The 19,376-nt window shown below is 51.4% G+C and overlaps 1 protein-coding gene across 2 annotated transcripts in view; it reads left to right on the top strand.

Annotated features, from left to right (window-relative positions):
• Positions 1 to 18,940, top strand: part of SNX19 (sorting nexin 19) — a 103,142-nt gene extending 84,202 nt beyond the window's left edge. For both annotated transcript variants that reach the window (XR_006171025.1, XR_006171024.1), the window contains one exon: positions 14,175 to 18,940. The gene's annotated coding sequence lies outside the window, so the exon portion shown is untranslated. The remainder of the gene's footprint in view (positions 1 to 14,174) is intronic.
• The last annotated feature ends 436 nt before the right edge of the window (positions 18,941 to 19,376 follow it).

Below are 19,376 nucleotides of genomic sequence, written 5' to 3'. Positions count from 1 at the left end.
GTTTCTTTTGGATCTGGGTGTTTCCAAGAGCAGGAACTGATGTCCTCAGGTGAGGCCATGTCAGATCCAGTGGTGGAGTCCCCATCCCTGCAGGGGTTCAATAAGAGGATGGATGTGGTACCGAGAGACGTGGACAGTGGGCATGGCAGGGATGGGTTAATGGTTGGAGATGAACCCAGTGGTCTTTTCCAATCTTAATGATCCTGTTCTCTTCTGTGACCAGTGGTTGGGTTTTTCCTTCAGGTGTCAATGACTTCTTGTGCAAACCTCTTGTGTTCAAGTGCGTGGTGGCAGGGAGTGAATGCTGCTCTCTACATCCTCTTAGGAAAGTCCCAGAAAGTGTCACCTGGCTCTTAGATCATGCTGAGAACATTTGCCCACGTCCTCTGACCAGCTGTAAAACAGGAAAAGACCAAAAAAGGAGTTTTTCAGTCTGTATTCACTAGGCTCTCACCCTGCAGGTTTGCTCAAGTTTGGTCATGTGTTTGCTTGTCTGTACTGGAGTGCTGGCAGGATGAGAGCAATGTGGGTTTATTTGGCTCGGAAAAGGGCCCAGAACAGAACCCAGCTCTGGCCCAAATGTCCCAAAAGGGTCCTGGCCACTGTGAGCAGCTCCAGTTGGAAGCAAACTCCCAAAACCAGGTGGGTGAAGCCAAGAACAGGCACAGCTCATTGCACATAAATGATGGCGTTCTCACATCCTCCCACAGCATCCACTGCACTGATCACTTGTGCAACGAGTGCTGGCATTTCCCCAACCACATCCACAGCAGCACAGACCAGGAACCCCATTCTCCATCTCAGCGGGATAAACGGCGACCACAGAGACATTTTGCAATGCCTTGCAGCGTTTCAAAATGTGCTCTGTGTGTCACAGTGGGGTGGAAATATTTCTGTGGCAGAACTGCATTGCAGCATCTGCACTCAAGGGAAGAGGGCTGGGGCTGCCTGGGGGCGTGCTGTGTGTCACAGCAGTGCACAGCTGGCTGGAAATTTGGTGAAGCATCGCATTTTGGGGGGTGTTGGTGCTTAGTGGGGCAGCTGTGCCATGGTAGAGCTGGGAGCTGAGCCTCAGTTCCTGACTGCCACCCATTCTTGTTCCTCTTTCCCGTGCACTCATTTGCAAGGGATGCTGGCACAGGCAGCCTTGGCTGCAGCATGGACACATGGCAGTGCCTGCACCAGCAAAACCTGAACATGCAAGTGGGAACCACAGGCAGCCCACACCCAAATGGGCCTGCAGGGGCCCTTTTTGGTGTGGAAGCACTCTGCAATATGGTAGCCCCAATGCACGGCCCCTCCACTGCCAGCCCCTCGCCCCAGGCTCTTGCAGCTCTGTTTTTACGGGCAGCTCGTTAGCTTCCCTGCTCACTCAGTTTATGTTTGCTGGCTCTCGCTGGCGTTTCCCTCCCTGTAAAACAAGAATGCACAAACACGGGGAGAGGGGTCCCAGCAAGGAGGGTGCACATGGGAAGCAGTGGGTCTGGGTTACTTCTGGGGCTGGGAGAGGAGGACAGGGATTTACCCGATCTCCTCACTGCCTTTAGCCCTTCCCACTCACCAGATACTCTGCTTCTCTCCTGTTTCAAAGGCTGCATTAAAATCCCAGGCCCTACTGAGAGTGGTGTGGCTGAAGGTATGAAATCCAGCCTCGCTGCTTTGTTTCCTGAATGATTTTCATCCCAGCTCATGCTATCAGATTGGCCTTTTTTTTTTCTTTTGGATTTTATGAATGAGTGTAATCCTTCAGCAGGAAGGGAGGTGTCAGCTCAGATGCTTTGGTCCTCATGTTTTGGTGGTCATTAATAACGCCTGCAGTGCTTTCTGGAAGTGTGAGCCAAAGGCTTGGGATGTAACAGCTTCCTAGTGGAAAAAGTGAGTTTCTTCCAAATCAAAAGGTCTCACAAAAACAACACCTGGTTTCTGATATCTTCTTTTCACTTCATTTCAAATGCTTTGCTCTGCTCTCGTAAAAAAAAAAAAAAAAAAAAAGAAATGTGAGTGTAAAGTATTATTGTACATCATTTGCCTTTGCCTTGTTTGAGGTGCGATTTTATACTCAGATCCGTATTTGTAATAGAGTTGCCTGCTTTTAACAAGTCATTAGATACCACAGGGAAATATTTGTGCCTGGTTAGCAGGGAGCAAAGGCTCGCTGCCCAGATGGAGCATCCAATGGCACGCTGCCCACGTGGAGCACCACGGCTATTTGCAGCTGAAAGGGGGGATGCATGAAGTCTCACTGGAGCCAGGCTGTGCCCAAACAATGGGAGCACCCCCAGAGGTGAGCCTCAGCCCCCTGGGTGCCCCATCCTGGGAAATGCAGGGCTTGGGGTGTCCGAGCAGGGCTGTGTCCTCAGATCCACGTTCTGCACTGCGCACACGGGAGTGATGCTCCCACCCGTGGATTCATTGCAGCTGCATGCCTCCACCTTGTGATGGATCCCAGATGATTTCTCAGCCAGAGCAGTGCAGCCACTCATGTTAGATTATAAACTGGAACTTTTACAGGCTGTATGTGGGGTTTGTGGCTTCCTTTCCCTCTCTCTGTCTCCGAAGTCCGTGTTTCTTCATAAATCATCCTCTAGCCCAAGCTGCGTCTTGCTGTTTTAAGTTTAACTAGCTTATTTTTTTGCTGATAAGCTGGACTTTGAATTCTTCCCAAGATCACGGGTCGGGGCTGGTAATATCATGAAGGAGAGACTGTTAGTTGTGATATATCACATGCCAATGAGAACGGCACGGAGAGCTTGCAGCAAGCAGCTCGTTTCCCCTGTATCAGCATTTACAGGCAGAGCACTTGTATCTTGCAGAGGTGGTGGGAGGGAAGTCTGGTCTCCCACCGAATATAAATTATGTCTATTGTTGGAGCCAACTCAGCAGAGTCACAGAGCAGAGCTCTAAGGTATGTGCAAAGGGTAGGGGAAAAACGGGCACCAGTGGCAGGGAGGTGTTCTGGTATGTGCCTATTTCTCACACTGTATTGGTGCAGAAGACTTTTTAAGGCTTTGATCCTGACTTCACTCTTGATTTCTTCTCTTGAACCATCCTCAGTCCAAAGAAACCCAAATCCACCCAAGGTTGGGGCTGAAGGGTGGGGTGCAACAAAGCTGGAGTGAAGTATATCTGCTACACCCTCTTGCTCTCTTTTATTCTTCTTTGCCACCACCCTGACAGCAAATAAATTTCTGTTCTTGACATCTCCAAGCAAACACATTACATTCTCAGATCCATCATGCTCTGATCCTTGTTCTCACAGCCAGTGACCAAGCTCCTTTCCCAGTATTGCCACTGACTTTGGCCAATTGCTCCCATGGCCATGCTGCTATATGGACTTGTCTGCTCAGCACTCCTTGGAGTCCACAGCAGCTCCCATCACGTCCCATAGAGACTATAGTCCCAAGATCATGTTCCTGTTGGGTTAATCCTCCAGATCCCAGAGGAGGGCATAGCACAGTTCATCCTTATCAGAGGAGCTTTTATCTGACTCCTGCTCCTTTGCAATAAGGGTGGGAGGTGGCCTGGGGCTCCCTGCAGTGAGAGCATCTTACTCAGTGCCCCACTGCTCCGGAGACAGTTCCCTGTGCTGCAGGGATCAGACAGTTTGTCGCGTCGGAACATTTTTGCTGCTTGCCCAGCTGGGGTCTGGAGATCAGCCAGGGTCCCTCCGTGGGAAGACGAGATGTGGAGACACGGTGCGGATGCACTCGGAGCTTTGCTCTCTTCATGGGAATCTGTTTCACTCTCCTAATCTGCTCTTTTTTCCTTTTTGCCTTTTGGAGGCTATTTTGATTCGAAAAGATTCTGGTTTTTCTGGTCTAAAGTTCAGTTTTGTTTGTCTATAGGCTGTGTGCCAATGGCGTCTGCCCTGTCCCCGCTGCCTTAGTCACACAGTCAAACAATCATTCAGGTTGGAAAAGACCTCTCGGATTGTTGAGCCCAACCCCACCGTGCCCACTGCCCACATCCCTCAGTGCCACATCCCCACAGCCCTGCAACATCCCCAGGGATGGTGACCTCCCCACTCCCTGGGCAGCTGTGCAACGCAACATCTCTCTTTCTGAGAAGAAATGTTTCCTAACAACCAACCTGAACCTCCCCTGGTGCCAAGTGAGGCCATTACCTCTCATCTTTGCCTTCTAGCAAAAGCCACCAATACACACAGCTTGAAAACACTTCTTCACTTTTGAAGGGAAGGATCATTTTTGCTGGCAAACCCCTCGGATGAGGGCTGTGCACCCCACGATGAATCCTGTTGGCAGGGATGCTGACAGCATCCTCAGTGGCTCTGTGCATCCCACTGCCTTGCTACAGCATCCCTTTGTGGTTGAACCTCTGCAGTGAACTCCTTGAAGGAAGGAGAGCTTCATCACATATCTGCTGATGGATGGGTGTGTATTTACCTTGGCCTTCCCATCTCATGGCTGCGGGAAGTTATCTGAGTGATGAATTCATCCATGCGAGGACCTTTGGATCATGGGGGCAGAGGGGAAGCATCTATTACTTCAGTTTGGCATGGGGGGGGAAGGAATAACAGAGAGGAGCCGGGTGGTGGTTGCACATCAAAGCCTATTTCTTGGCCTATCTCCTACATTTCATCTGGCCGTGGTGAAACTGCGGGCACAAGGAGCTGTCTTGCACATCCCATCCTCGTGTCTGTGTCTGCAGGGGGAGAAAGGAATGTCTTGATTTCTGCACGCTGGGTGTGCTGCTCTCCTCCCTGCCTGCCCTGCCAGGGATGCATTCTTGCAGGGCAGAGAGCCCCGGCATCCATCAGCCCCGGGTCACTGCCATGCCACCAGGAGCAGCATCTGGCTGCACGGGCAGTGCCAGCAGTGTGGGATCACTCGCTCTCCTCCTTCCCCCATCCTCAAAGCTCTCAGTGTGTTCTCCATGAAGGGACCTTTTGCCAGCATTGTGCAACACCGGCTGTGTTTTCCATGAACTTTGCTCAGCCTTTATTCTGTGCCACCAGGAGAAAGAGCGCTGCTGGTTCCCGGTGCGCACCGCTGTCACAGCCCCACGTCAGGCTTTGCTCTGTGTGCTCTCACCGTGTTGTCCCTGGAGCAGCCAAGCAGCATCAGCACAGCCCTCCAAGCACCCGGCTCCCTCAGCCCCTGGCTGCCAGCAGAGCTGTCTCACCGTGCTCCAAATGAGCATTGTGGCACAGACATGGGGGTGCACACATATCAGGTGACAGCATCCCCTCCTCACCCCCCAAGAAATCCATTGTGTCACTCCAGCCCTTCTTACTTCACTGCTCTTCCAAGGCCTCGGTGCCATCTGTCCCACTGAAAGCTATCACCCAAAGCACTGATGCCATACCGGCCATTGAGGCTTGCTATTTTATATTTTTCCCCCTTGGTTTTTGTTGCTCAGATCCAGGTTTACTAATCCCACAGCATCAAACCATCTGCTCACAGGTGGCAGCTGCTCCACGGGATGGTAAAATGATGCCTGCACTGAGTTGGGTTGCTTGGGAGGAGACAAGGAGGAGAAGACCCACATCTGGGACCTTCACTGAGCTGGGTACAGAGAACTGCCTCAAGAGAATGAGAGCTTGGTCTGGTGACAGCTGGCACTCAGACTTTTTAGATCTCAGGGTTCTGCAGGTGGGGCAAAGCCATGTGAATTGGGCAAAGCCATCTAATTTAGCCAAAGCTGCCTAAAGCACGCAAAGGCCCTTCCCAAAGCTGCTGATTGGAGAAGCCTTTGTTCAAATCACTGCTCTTGAAATCCATATGAACTCCTGAAAAAACTGCAGATTTAATCCCATCATGGCTCATACCTGGTGGGTTTGACTCTCCAAACTCTGCCTGTAGGTATCACACATCAAACCAGGGTGTCTGTGTTGTGCCGACTCCAGTAGAAACTGGGAATTCCCCCTCCAGCAACGTATCAACCCAAATGGGAGTGGGAAACACAAGACCCCTACAGACCCCTTTCTGTGCCCAATTAACTCGTGCATCCCCTCCCTGCCTGCCCAGCAGCTGCCACAGTGCATCTCTTGTGTGCAGACGGCCATCCTCACCGCGGCACGGCGCGGTGCTCCTCATGGGGCAGACAATGGCGTGGGCATGAATGGAGAATGCTCTCCTCTGTGGGGCTGACAACAGTGCTCTGTTCCCAGGCGAGTTGTCCTCGGGCTCCTGGGCACGTACTGCTCCCACCCCACACAGCCCCCGCTTTGATCCCACTGCTGGCTGCTTGGGTTTCCTTACTGCTCCTCCAAAATGCGGCGTGCTGAAAAGATGGGAGGAGGTGAAACCATCTCAGCCAACTTGACGGAGCAGAGAGCCTGAATTGGCCACAAACCCTCAGGGCACAGTGGGTTTCGCAGCATTTTCTCATGGCAGTTCTGGGTGCTGTTGAGAAGTAGGGTACGAATTGGATGTGGGAGTCCAAGATGGAAGTGAGGGGAAGCTCAGGTTTTGAATGACAAAATATGTGAATTGACAGAGCCCTCTTCTCCCTTTTCTACATTTCTTTAAGTGAAGTTTTGAGGGATGTCCAAACATAGACAACTTCAGCCCAAATGGAATTTTATCCCCCCCCAAAAAAAATTCGTGAGCAACTTAAGAAGAAGAGCAAGAAGAAACTGAAAGCCAGATGTAACCATAACATTAGATGGCTTTTAGCTCAGTGTCAGACTGCGTAGGAGCTCTCACTGAGGAGGTTTCTCCAATATCTGTAACTGGGCATTGAGGCAGCTGTGAACCTTAGGTCACTTGGTGCCTGGGTTGCTGCCCATCTCAAGTGGGAGGGTCTGACCATCTCGTTCAGCTCTTGCTATCAGCTGCTGGAACGAGGAAGAGGGAACAGGCAGAAAGTCCGTGGAACACCGCAAGGAGCACAGAGGGCACAAAGAGTGAACTGATAAGCAGTGCCCCATGCACACAGCCACACACTGGCACCAGCTGGTCTGCAAGCACAAGCCCACCTTAATGCCTTCTGCCACCCCATCTCCTTTGCTCCCAAAGGGACCAGGACACCCTGGCCACAAACAAACAGGGGTGAACATGCATGGGCTGGGCAGAGCAGCCCCTCCTGTCCCCCTGCCCTGCAGCCCATGCAGCGTTGGGTCCTGGTGCTCTCCAGCATGTTTAACTTCACTCTGTGTTTTGCCAGAGCCTGTTATTAAGAAATAAGGCTCTGCCTTTATATCATTCCTCTGAGCGTCTGTCTGATGTCATTCTGTCTGGCAACCAAGCGATCAAAAAGGAGCTCCCCTGGGAGAAATTTCTCAAACAAACAGCCAGCAAGAAAAAAAATAATACCCCATTAAATATAATAAAGCACAAGAAACCACGGTGTCTCCCTGATAAATGGAAAGGGAGTGTAACCTAGAATGCAAACACACAAGCCTTCTTCTAGCACCCTGAGCAGGACGGCAGCGTGCCCTGTGCTCACCTGGGCGATTTTCCTTAACCAAAGCTGTGTCACAGCCTGGGCTCACGTCAGCAGCAGTTCTGGCTGTTCATGTTTTCAAGCAGACTGAGTTTTCACTCTTGTATAAAGCATATGCAAAGCAAGTTCTGGCTCTTCTCCTACATACTCCCTACATCTGCAGTGATGACAAACACCCTGCTGCCAACCCTTTGGAGTCCATGGGTTCTAGTTTGGGCAGCTCTGATTCCTCTTCCTCCCTTCTCCCTCCTTCAGTTCTTGTGGTGTTGGCAGAGCCCCTGGAGCCCTGCTTGCAGCAATGGGCTGAAGGAAGTCACAGAATCGTAGCATCGTTTGAGTTGGAAAGGCATCTAGTCCAACTGCCCTGTCAATGCAATCAAAGCAAACTCCCAGGTGGGAGAAGGAGCCCCGCAATGCCAACATATTTCACAGCCACAAAAAGGACAAAGCGTTGACTCTGGATTTGGAAAATGAAGACAAGAGGAATTTCTTATTCAGCCTGTCAGAACAGAGCGTCTGAAAAGGAGCTGTCGTGGAACGGAGCGTGAGCGCCGATAACAGCCGCCCATCCGAGCTGGATGGCAGCTGACTGCTCTTGGATCCGTCGTGCACACATCTGTAGCTGAGATCCTCCTTTCCAAACTGCTGCTCCTCAGAGCACTTCACAGAGGTCATTCCTCTTTGCAAGCCTCATTCCCTCCTGCCTTGTAGATCTTCCTGCCATTTTCTTCCCTCCTGCAGGTCTGGGCAGCATGAGGAGTTGCAGCAGTCCCATGGCATGAGTGCACATGTGCACCACTGCCCTTTTTTTTCACAGGGTGGGAAAACTTTTGGAAAATCCTGGGAGATTTCTCTTTTTTCCTGCTGCCTGAGGCCGGTTTCCTTCCTCGCAGATTGCAGGGTCCCAGGCGGTGCAAACAGCCAGAGCAGCCCAACCCTGCGGATCTTTCCAGGGCAGCTCTGTGCATCCCCTGCCACCAGCTCTTCTCTTTGCAGTGAGAGAGGAAACTGAGGCACGGGTCTGACCTTCTCCTCTTGCAAAGGAGATCTGCAGACAAATGGGGCAAGTATTTGTGCCAGGCAATGACTTTGTTTCTCTTCTGTGGCCAGGAGCAGGACAGGAGTGAGGCTGGCGGAACTCAGAGCAATGAAAAGATAAATTCAAGCTAAAGCAGTGAACACATTCATATGTTCACTATGGGAACAGAGGGGTGTGGGTAAATGGCAATTTTGCCACGCTCCTGCTGCATTCTGGTCACTTGCTGCAGGTGTAGGATTCACCCCAAGCTCCACATCGAACCTCTGCAGATGGAGGGGAGTCCCTGCCTCTTCCCACCATCTGCTGCTGTGGGCTTCTCGGCTCCTGTCTTGCAGGACTGCTATCTCCCACGCTTGGCTCAGGGAGCTGAAAGGTTTTTCAATCATCTGCTAATGATAGGAGAGCAGCTTTTATTCCCTCTCTCCCCCACTCTTGGCAGGAAAGGTGGAATGCGGAGCGCGAGAGGAGCAGCCACCTTTCAGGCCAACAGCTGCTTTGGGGGATGGGTTAGATAAATGTGCAGGGTTTCCAATCAGCCCCACACACCTCGGTCAGAACGCTTCACTGGAGCATAGCGTGGGGGAATGGCTGCTGATAACACCGTGTCCATCCCAGCCATCCCCACAAACTTTCCTGGAGGAACCCACGCCACCGGAGGGGACTGCAGTGGCTCACAACCTCACCCGACCCCAAAGGGCAGCGATGCAGATGGCAGTGGAAAAATCAGGTCAGCGTGCTTTGGAAAGAGCTGAAGGTCAGAGGGATCTCCTCCAAACCATCTCTTGCTGCTTTTGGATGCTAGGAGAAACCAACTCTGCACTGAAGCTCTTGGCACAAGGCAGGACCAAGGTGTGTTCTCCCCATGCCTTGTGAAGGGGGAGCGGGGATGAAGCCCAACTGGGAATTTAGCTCTGGGCATTAAGGCTTCACCAACTGCCCATCAGCCATCACTGCATGCCTGCCAGCAGGGTTGCAACGGGATGCATGGGCCACCAAGGGGGAACCCCGTGGTCTGTGGGTTTTAAGGCATGAGATAAGTGGGGAAAAGCGTTCCTGGAAAGGAGATGCAACCCAGGGATGAGGATCTGCAGCCACCTATCCGGATGGGCTCTGCTTCATGCAGGGATGGGGACAGGGAAGGGGAGAGAAGCAGCTGGGACTGAATCCTATCTGGGCCCTGCACAGCACAGCCCTGCCATGGCCCGGTGAGCTGTAATCCTCCGTGCTCCAAAATCAAAAGCTGTCTCTCCTTTTTTCTCAGTTGCCAAGGGATAGAAATCCCACCAGAATCCAGAGCATATCATTCCGGGGGGAGATTTAGACTGGAGGAAGGAGCAGAATTGGTTATTTGATGATTGTTTTTTGTTGGTTTTTTTTTTTTGCAAGTCCTTAATATCTCCCTCCCCTCCTTTGCTGCACAGCACAGATCCCCCTTCCAACACATGCACGAGAGCAGAGCTGAACCATTCGCACAGAAAACAGGTGATAAATCACGGGGCAATTGATTCAAACCATTCCAGGGAATGGGAAACACATGGACGGCCTTTCTAATTAACTGTTTGATATGGCTGCGGTGAGTTTGGGTGTAGTTTCCAATGTTTTGCCTTTGGCTTGTCTCAGAGCTCTCCATGGTAACTGCAGTTTACCGGAAAGTGAGAAAATCCTGCGTTCAACAGAGCTAAAGTGACTTGTTACAGTTCAGCTCCACCACAATAAAAAAGCAAAAAAAAGAAGAAAAAAAAAAAAAAAAAAGTAAATAGTGTTTCCTCTGTGGGAACGTTCTCTTTTCTCTTTCTCTTTCCAGCTGGAAAAACACAACAAAATCAAAGGTCCTTCTGCTCCATCTGTCCATCTCCCCTCTGTAGGTTCTGGTGGGTTGCAGAGCGTTGTGCTCCAGGGTTTGCAGCTCAGCACAAGGGCTGAGAGCACAGGGACACCAAAGTGTGCCTCTCCCATGGGAGACCATGGGGTCAGCAAGGTGCCCTGGGGACACTCAACCCCAACCCATCTCATGTCCAGCCAGCATCTCCCATATCCATCGGCCGCGTGCAGCCAGCGCATTAAAATCTCATTTAAAAAGGAATCAAGGTTTAATCCATCTGTGTTTGAAAATGGTCTTTTCCCATATCCTGCTTTTGGCACGGCCTCCCAGCTGGGGCATTGCACCTCACCCTATAATGGGCACAGCTGCTGCAGCCGGGGGTCCCACGCCGGCATTGAGCAGCCAATGGAGCTGCCATGTTCATATTTTATCTTTTATTTGCCTTCTTTTTTTTTTTTTTTCTCTCTTTCCTCCTATTTTACCCTTTCTGCACCACAACTCCCTGGGGCCCCAGCAGAACATCTGGCCAAGCCACTTCTGGTTCCATTTATTGGCAGATAATTTATTTGTGGACCAAAAGGGAAAAGCGACCCAACGTTCAGTGGAGGTGTGTTGGTAAGGCCTTTGGTGATGCTGCTCAAACACGAGCTCCTTAGGTGTGATCCAGAGCCAAGGAAGTCGAACACAGATCTCCCCTTTGGATCCAGAGCTGTCAGATCTCAGTCCAAACACACGGAGGCAAATCAGTCGAATCCACGTTCTGTGAATATTATTGGTTTTATTCATTTGCTGGGAAGATTTGGAGGTATTCACTCCTTGCACACATTAGCAGAGCAGCTTCCACTTGGATAAGGAAATTAAAGAGTGCAAACCACCACTTCTCACTTTCCTGTCCATTTCTCTTTCATGCCCTTTTTGCCCCCCTCCCTTTCTTGCAGTGTATGAGCACAGAATAGAGGCAGCCCACAGCACACCAGTGCTTTGAGGCGGGACAGCCCTCTGTATCCTTGCCTTCCCAGCACCCAGGCTCCCTCCCCATCTCTTATTCCTGTTGCAGCAGTGAGCTGCACTCATTGCATGTGAAAGGTGTCAGCAGGCTGCCCTCCTGTCAGGAGGCTCACGGAGCTCTTTTAAGCACATCCAATGGCTGTGGATGCTATTCAATTTCTCCCATGTTTGGTTAAATCATCCAGCTTTCAAGAATATCAATGATTTTTTTTCCTCCTTCTTTCCTTGCACAACCAAAAGCGTTGGGTTTGTTTTTTCTTCACATCAAAATCCAGAGGTGTTTTCCAAGGAGGCATTTTGGGGGAAAAAAAAGAAAAAAATAGTGAAAAAAACTTCACAAATTCAGCAGCCAAAAGCAATGGAGCCCTCTCCCCAGGGAGGAGTTTCATTTACTTCTGGCATTGCCACGCATACCAGTGGTCAGCCCATTGTACACGTGGCTAATCGCAGTGTATAGAGTGAAACAGGATTCTTTGCATCGGCTTTTGGGAACGAGAGCCTGAGCCTGAATGCTTCCCTGCACTGAAACACCTTCACGTGTGCACAGCGCAGCACCTGGCAGCTGAGGGGGTTCTGAGCTCTCTGACAACTGCTGTTCCCCCATTTCTGGGTGGCAGCTGGCACTGATCTTTACAGGCTCCCCAATATGGGGTCCCCATCCCTGGGGGTGTTCCAGAGCCGTGGGGATGTGGCACTGAGGGAGGTGGGCAGTGGGCACGGTGGGGTGGGACAGCAGTTGGATGGGATGTTCTTAGAGGTCTGTTCCAACCTGAATGGCTCTGTCACCCTATTTCCATTGACTCAGCCTGCGTGCCAACCTCTCAGGCAGGTTTTGGATGGGATGTTGGTGGGAGCCCCAGCCCCTCCCTGGGGCTGACCATTCAGGCACAAGCCTCAGGCATCCACGTGCCACCAAGAGCTGCCTGGAGGCAAGGCGAGCTGAGCTGCCCGCTTTTCTGGGCTGACACAGAGGTTTCCTTCCCTCCCGGACTGCCCGTGCGTGACATCAGATCTCACAGCTCAGGCTCTCACGGGGCTTTTTCAGCTGTCATGAGATCAGCTTTTCCTGCTTGTGACCAAATCCAAACAATTTAAAAAAAAAAAAAAAAAAAGAAATCCAAGCCAGGAACAAAGTCACCAAATGCTTTCACAGCTTGGTAGGACTTTGGGATGGGTTTCAGCCCTGCTCTCGTTTGCCTTTCTGTTTTGACAGCAGAGGAATCAGTGGGACAGTGCAATAAACAGAGTGTTTACGGAAAGCAACTTTTTATCAGCATCTGATGGGTGTTTGTTTGGAGAAGCGTTAGCTGTAACCCATGGGGGATGCTGACTTCTGCAGTTCTCTGCCCCCATTAAGGTCTTACTGATGTGGAATGATTGAGAGGTCTGGGTCGTGTCCTTTTGTCTCCCCTCAGCACACAGAGGATGGCAGTCGATGCTTGTTGGGATGCTGGGACCCAGGGCCAGGGCTGTCACAGCCACTGACTGCAGTGGTGCTTCCTTCACAGGCTCTTCCTGCATTTTAAAGCCCTTAACCCGTTTTATTTCTGGGGAAAGCATCTGGCTTTCAGCTCCGGGTCTCTCCAGTCTGTCATTTCACACACATACACAAACATCCCTCTTTGGATGATGGATTGGGGCTGCACTTTGGCTTGGATCACACAGCCTAGAGTGGCAGAGGGGCTTTGAAGTACTGCAAATTTCCCATTCCTTTAGTGCCAGCAGAAGAGCCCACGGGAGAGAAATCCATGCTGGGAAACACAGCCCTTGGCTCGTTTACAGTGGCCCAGCATCATCCCATATAGCACGACACACCCCACTAGTGCACCCTCAGCTCCCTGCGCTGCAAAGGGCTTCCAAAGCTGTGCAGTGCCAACTTCATGCATGCACAAACGGCTTCCACAGCAGAAAGCCCTCTTGCACTGCTTTCCCAGCATCTCCATCCTGCACACTGTGGGGATTTGACAGCAGTTTGCAGGGTCCAGGACACAGCAGCCTGAGGTTGGTGTCCCATAGTGAGCAGTGGGTCCCAGGACCTTTTGCCTTGCATGTGAGAAAGCCCCACTTGGAAAAATATGAGCAAGCACTCCGATGATTTTATGCTGATTTACTGGCTGAAGCTCTAAATCAGCACTTGTCAGAGGCTTGAGTTACATGTCTGTGCCGGAGACTGATGGGGCCAGCTGCCAGCACGCATTACCAAGGAGCAAACCTGAGCTGAAAGCATTGTTTTGGGTCTCGGGGTGAGCTAAAAGCATTCAGGTGATTTATACAGGAGGAAATGGCTTTATGTCCTGTTCGACTGGAGCCCCGAATGCTGCCAGCAGAGACCTGCAAAGTCTCCTGGTTTTAATCTCGCGCTCAGGAAGGACACCATCAGTTTAATGAATTTAAGCTCTGAACTCCCCATTAGGATGAGGTTTATGGGTGAAGTCCTGCCCTCGATGGGGCGAGTGGGATTTTGCCTCTGTGCATTTACCCAGCATGTTCTGCCCACTGGTTTTCTCATCTCACCGTGCTTTGGGTTCACCCTTGTATAATGCCCCCAGCTGCTTCAGTGCTGCCCCAGTGCTGCATCACAAGGAAAGAGGCAGTCAATAAATAAGGTGCCAGCAGATGGTGCTCCGTAATTTGCAGTGTCCTCACTGCGTTTTAGAAGCACAATAAGAGATCTCCCCACTCTGTGCTTTCCCCAGGCCCCACTCCTGCTGCTTGTTTGCATCGCTGGGATTTTAGTTGTTCTGAAAACATAGGGGAAGGAAACTAACATGAAGAAATACATTGCAGCTCCACTTCAAAAGATTGTATTGCACACCAGCAGCTGTCGCTGGTGTCTGGGACACCTACACGTCTCTCCTTGTCCCTGCCTCCCCTAACTCCTTGTCTGCTTTCTCCCAGGTTGCCCTGAGATGCTCTGAGGAATCGAACTCTTTCACTGCTCAGGCTTTGGGTGAGTGTTTCACAGCCCCCAGATACTGCCAAGCAGAGCAAAGGGGATGCAGCACAGGGCATCCCATCCAGCAGAGCAGCACCCCTGGGCATCCTGTCCCTCCTGGAGGTACCACCATCCCTACAGTACCACCATCCCCAGGGTACCACCATCCTCAGGATGCCACCAGCATCCCTGGCCGGCAGCACGGCATGGGCAGCAGGTGCAGGGATGGAGGCAGGAAACTGTTTATAGAGCTTAGGAAAAGCTGAGGTTTCTGGCAGGTTCCTGAGACGCTGGGTTTGGCCCAGGGCTCCGCTGTATAAATTGTGGGATTAGAGTCAAACATGAAACCGGAGCAAGAGGCCAAAGGCAGAGCTGGCAGCTGGCTGGAAGGACTTTTTTCTCTGCGCGTGTCCAAGGGATGCTTTTGGAGGAGAGAAGGGTAAGAAAGAAAGGGAAGCCAGCAAAACAGGGGTGAAAATGACCCCAAAAATAAGAAGGATGCAACAAGAAGGCAGTGGTGAAGTGAATGCAGAGGCTTCTTGGTGGGAAGCATCTGCATAGAAAGGTTGCAGAGGGGATGGGAAAAGTCACCATCTCCCAGTGTCACACCGGGTGCTCCCTGACCTGGCACCAGTCCTCGCTGACACCCAGCACTGCCATGCTCGTGGCGCTGTGATTTTATCCCTGGTTCTGCTCGAGGTGCTGTTTCTGAGTTCACAGCCGTGCACTGGGCTGACCTCCCGCTCCCCGTGCTGTTTGGTTTGGATTAGCTGACTCACGGCTGTTTGGTGGGGCCAAGGCAAAAACACATCCATCCATGCAGGGCACAGAGGGAGATCTTGTCTACAAAGCGCTGATGCGATGTGAGGTTGGCAGGAGAGCAGTGTTTTCCTGAGAGCCTTAGCAAAACCTGTGATTTTTCATAGAAAGCTCCCTACTTGCTGTAGGTATCTCCCAGCACCAAGGGATGCACAGATTTCCAACATCAGCAATGTTATCTCCGTCCTCCCAGCTTTGTTTTCCCTAAGCAGCCACACAGACGTGCCTGGGATGGAAGTCAGACATGGTCTGAATAGACACGAGGAATTCAAGCTGGGAAAGTCAGACCCTGTGCACAAAGCAGGAATTGGAAAGCAGAGCCACTCAGTCCCTGTGTTGCCTTCTTGCTGCCATGGGCATCTTCTAAAAACCCCATCCTTTCACCAGATGGTCCTTTGGCCCATCAGGAGACGCATGACCCTCCAAGATGGGTGTCAGCTCCCTATTTCTTCTGCTCCTGGCTGTTGGAAAGGCATCCCTGTGTGCTCATCACTTTCTCCATTTACAAGTTCTTTCTCTAAACTCCCCAGCCAGGATCTGGCTCTGTCTCCTCCATCACCAGCACTGCCCATCCATCTACAAGGGGCTGGAAGCATCGGGGTAAGCTGGGAGGCTCAGATGTGAATACAGCCTCAGGTTGCTCAACTTTCTTCTCTTTCCCAAATTTCTTCTCAGTCCCAGGTTTGGTCTCAGCTCAAAGCAGAAAGAAGGGTGAAGCAGCAAGATTTGGATCAGACCCAATTTTAGGCACGGAGTTGTTCCCAGTAACATTCCTTCCTGCGAACCAGAGTGCCGGTTCAAAGCAGATGGGTTGGTAGCACTCCCAAATTCCTCGTTGTGCTGGAATTTATGCAAAATGTATAGAATTAATGAGCGCAGGGGAAAGGCACTTGGACCGTCCTCACGTTCCTGACCTCTGTGCCACCGCTCCACTCTGCTGTATGTCACCCAGAGCTCTCCCCAGACAATGTCCCATTGATTGCCCAAGGGGATCATGGCACTGGGGGGGCCGTGCTGATGCTCTGCAGCGTGGCTGGGCACTGCTGGGCTGTTGGGAACACATTGCACAATGCCCAGCCTGTGTCTGTTGGTGCATCACCAATACAGTGTCACAGGGGGCAACACAAGGGTCTCATGGTGCAGGGGCACAGACATGCCTTTCTCAGGACGATGAGAGTCATTGATTTATTCCCTTTTCACACTGGAAACAGAATGCCCTTTAAAAAGAAAGCTTGAGCAGCGCTGCCCCCCTCTCACCCTGCTGCAAACCCTGAGCTCACCGTGGGTGATGTGACCCATCTGGAGGAGAACCCAGCCCCTTGCTTCCAGAGCATCCATCAGAACCTCTTCCCATGGGCAGTGTCCCTAGATTCCTATTTTTCATCTGAGTCCGGGGGGAAGAAGAGCTCAATCAAGAAACTCCTGGCCCAGCTGCAGTTTGCAGTGCAGGGCAGGAACCCAGGCATTGCTGAGCAAGGTACCAGCATGGCCATGGGATGCGTGGCAGCTCTGAGGGCTGGGATCCCCGTCCCTATTCTGTCCCCAGGGCCATGCAGGGGCTTTGCTCATCCCAGCTGCCCTGTGCCACGCAGGGATGCTGCTTGATTGTGTTTTACTTAACCTTTAATACCATGTTATTTCTATTTAAGCCTCATTCCAAAACAGAGCCTACAAGTGATAACAGAGCAAACAGACCTTCTGTCCCTTCTCCCTCCCTGAGGAAATATTTTTAGCTCTCGTAAACACAAACCATTTAAGCACTTGAGAGCATCCCAAGGGTTGCAGTCTTCCTCTCCATCCTTTGCAGCCTACAGCACAACCCCAAATCACACCCTGATTTCTGGGCTCAGGCACCATTGCAGACACAGCTCTGCAAAGCAGGCGCTAAACTGGGAGTTACTTTCAAAGGAAACCCAAAGGAAGAAGCTGTTCAGAGCTCAGCTGGCTTTCCCACAATGTCTCATGGCTCTGAAAACATCTCGTCCCTGTTGCTCCTGCTCCCAAATGCAGTGCAGGAGATGCTGAGCTGAGGTGACTGGTGACTGCACCAAAATGCATCTCTCCAACATCTGCTTCCAGCTTTGGTCACAGAATCACTGCACTTCTCACCAAGTGTTCCTAAAAATTCATGGAAAATTCATCCATAGAGTGTGCTGAGCACAAGATGTCTCCAGGAATAGGGACAGCCAAGAAAAGGTTGGAGGAAGCCACCAGTGCTGGGAAAGGAAACTGGGAAATGCTTTGATGAGAGCACATATGGTGCGTGCTTGGATGCAGCAGTCCGCCAAAGAAGCTGGGGACTGGGACATGGTTTGGGACAGAAAGAGACTGTGGGACCTGGGGTGGCTTTGTAGAGCTTGGCTGGCTGGGGAGCTGCAGCCTGGGGAAGGGGCTCAGTGGCACTCGGATGGAGCGAGATCAGAGCTGGGCTCACATCCAAGGTTCAGGGCAGGGCACAACTGCAAATTTCCCAAGCTACCCAAGCTCCTGGGCCTGCAGCTCTGCAGCCTCCTGGGATCAGATTCCCATAATGGATTCCCAGCTGCAAAGATAGAAAGCATCCCAAAAGGGGCAAAGTACCATCTGCTGAGCAGCCTCGTTCTCAGGCTATTTGGGGTATTTTTATTTCTGAAGAAAGCAGAGAGCCAGGAGGAATTTCACCCTGATTCCAAACTCCTGTTTTCCTTTTCCCTTCCCCTGCAGTGATGCAACCCCATCCAACAGTAGCAGCTCTTCCCACCATCCTGTCCCCAGATCTCTCTTGCTGTGAAAGCATCCCATTGCCATCACGTGCAAAAGGGCACAAACTTGTGCTCTGCTTTCTCCCTCCATTAGGCATGTCTAGAAGTGATTTTCCCAGTTCAACCCAGTAAGTGACTTAAGGCATCCATGGGACGTGCCAGGTGGTCCATTTGGTCTGTGGATGCATTTGGTTTTGGTCAGGGCCACAGGAGCCATCCGAGTGCTTCCTCTGAGCGTGCCATGAGCAGCCCCAATGCTGAACTAATGTTATCTTAGCAAATGGCTTTGTTATGGCTGGGGGATTCCTTGAGGGGCAGTTTTTAATCTCGCAAAGCAGCAATCCTGATGCAGGGGGAAGTCTTTCACTATCGGCTCTGAGGGGCTCTCAGATGGGAGATTAGGGGAAAGGCACACGAATCCCATTCCCAAAGAAGGAAAACGTGGAGTCTCTTTGCTGAGGTGTGGGAATGCCTGGGGGATGCTCAGTGCAGCTCCAACCGCATGAATGCCATCACATCCACAGCAGCACCACCTCTCCTTTACTCTTTTTGTTCATCCCCACGCAGCCCAACCCAGTGTGCCCACTGCCCACATCCCTCAGTACCACATCCCCACAGCTCTGCAACACCCCCAGGAATGGTGACCCCCCCCACCCCCCTTGGGGAGCTGTGTGATGCAGCACTGCTCTCCTCCCCAGAAACTGAAACCGGTCCTTGGAAAGAAGCAGAGGAGCAGACGAAGGGCTGAATCCTGAGGATGTGAAGTGCTTTGCGTATCCCCTGCAGCCAACCAGCCTCTGCTACAGCAAAGCAATGGAATTTCTTGCAAACGTCCTGATCTATCTGATATTTTCCTGACCTATCCCCAAAAAGCCAGTCCTAATGTCTAGAACAAGGAGGACACGGCTGCGCCTGCATCTCCTAACCTACTGGCATCCATTGGCTGCATCCATCCGTCTCCCTGCGCTTTATCAACATCTCCAGCCTCTGTGCCACGAGGGGAATGTCATCGGGTTTTTATCTCCTTTCTGCTCTGGGCTTATCAGTGATTTGTTTAATTCGAGTTTATGGCTTCCCTTGTTCATTTTGTCACTCGGTTTCCTCAATCCCGATGGCTGCCGAAAGGAGACAATGAAATTTTAAATAAATAAATAAATGAAGGCAAATAATTATCATTTGTTCTCTGAAACAAGCCAAGTAAGAGTCTCCGGGGAGAGGGTGGGATTCGCCTGTTTGTTTATTCAAGGGCGATATTAAGAAGGAACAGTGCGAACAGGCGGAATGGTTTTAACCCTTCCAGAGCCCCCGTCGGCATCTGCTCCTGAACTCCCAGCTGTGGGGAGTTGTAAAATCATCCTCAACAACTGAAGGCCTCCCCCAGGGCAGCTTTAGGAGGTAGTGCTCCGTTTTCCAGCCGCGTTGGATGCTCCGTTCCTCTTGGAGGGTTCAGAGAAACCGTTTGGATCCCGGTCTCTCTGACACAGCACTCTGGCTTTGCAACAGAGCTCGTTTCGTGCTTTGTTGTTGTTGTTGTTGTTGTTATTAATTCTTTTCTTTCTTCCTAAGAGGAAACAAAAACATCTCCTCCCCCGCACGCGCACGCGA

Source organism: Centrocercus urophasianus, unplaced genomic scaffold (genome assembly GCF_019232065.1).
Source record: "Centrocercus urophasianus isolate 14NV4802_14NV808 unplaced genomic scaffold, USGS_Curo_1.0 seq_37, whole genome shotgun sequence".
In the NCBI taxonomy this organism is placed as follows: domain Eukaryota; kingdom Metazoa; phylum Chordata; class Aves; order Galliformes; family Phasianidae; genus Centrocercus; species Centrocercus urophasianus.
The sequence above is the reverse complement of the archived record's forward strand: the minus strand, read 5'-3'. Positions and strand labels throughout refer to the sequence as shown.